The following is a 1,373-nucleotide window of genomic DNA, read 5'->3' as shown; positions in this document are numbered from 1 at the left end:
AACGAAAGATTTTTTTTTGTTATTTCAATTTTATTATTTTTTTGTCGTTTTAATTTTATTTCTTTGTGTTTTTATTTCATTTATTTTTTTATTATTACTGTTATTTTATAAATGGCTGATTTGACGATTAAATCATTTTTTGAAAATTTTGCATACATGATATTCGTTAAAAAAATGTATTATGCACAAAGATTTTTTGCACATCTTATTACTGCACACACATTGCAGAACCCGCAAGATGTCTCCCAATTTTTAAAACAGAAATCAACAGGGTTATCAAATTCGAACGGTTTTTCTTTTATATAACCACTTTTATACCATGAGTATTTAATGAGATTTTGTAATCGAGGAAAAGCAAACTGATTGTGTATCAGCGATTGCAGTTTAATGACGTTATTTCGATGGTGCAAATGTATGTCATATTGATAGTTGTGAAAAATGAAATTATCTGAAAAATACCTAACAAAATTCTTCCAATGTCGAAAGAAAAAGACATCTAGGGGTTGAATCATCCCCGTTGTATCAGCAGGAATGATTTTAATTAGAATGGATTTTTCAGACGTTGATAAAGTATTAAGCATTTGTGAATTCTGTCCACTCCAAGAATCTAACAATAGAATACATTCATTATCAGTTGATGGCAGGAAAACCTCTTTAAACCATTCTTGGACTAGGTTTGACGTTAGTTTACCTAATTTAGAGGCAAGTACATGGACATTTTCAGGAGTGATTAAATTCTTTTTTATTCTCGGGCCGAATATACCATCTTTTTCTTGGAGTACAATTAACAACGGAGATAATAAAGTACCATTAGCAGAAATAAAAGGTTGAATAGTGTAACTGTGAGTCATCGAATTTAAAGATTGCGCCAGTGCTTCAATTTTTAGTTCTCCTTTAAATGACAGAGTGCGGCCAGTATGCATCTCCAAATTAAATCCAGACTGATCACTATTAAATATATTACATTCCCCTACTTCTGAAATAAGTCTGCTTATATCATCAACGAATTCTGTAGCTTGTTCTTTAAGTTTAACTTCATCAAGCACAGATTTTTGCGTTATAAACTTATTAACTTTTCTTGACACAATCTTGTACTTTGTAAAGTGTGAAGCCATTTCGATGATGCTGTGAATGAATCAGGGGAAAGTGAAAAGTCATCTCGAGCTTTTAAAGTCCATCTACGAATATCAACATCGTGAAAGGTTATTGACTTTTCAACCGCTTCTTTAAATTGGGATATAACATATTCAGAAATTTTCTTCAATTTCTCATTCCTAGTTCCACCTTTTTCAAGTTGAGCTTCCCAACGATATAACTGACGCTTTGATTTTAATCGCTTAAATTTACTTTGAACGTTTTCAAATTTCACTTTT

This window comes from Odontomachus brunneus, unplaced genomic scaffold (genome assembly GCF_010583005.1).
Source record: "Odontomachus brunneus isolate Ranch 3 - 2012 unplaced genomic scaffold, Obru_v1 Obru_scaffold_086, whole genome shotgun sequence".
Taxonomy (NCBI): Eukaryota; Metazoa; Arthropoda; class Insecta; order Hymenoptera; family Formicidae; genus Odontomachus; species Odontomachus brunneus.
Note: the sequence above shows the minus strand (reverse complement) of the source record.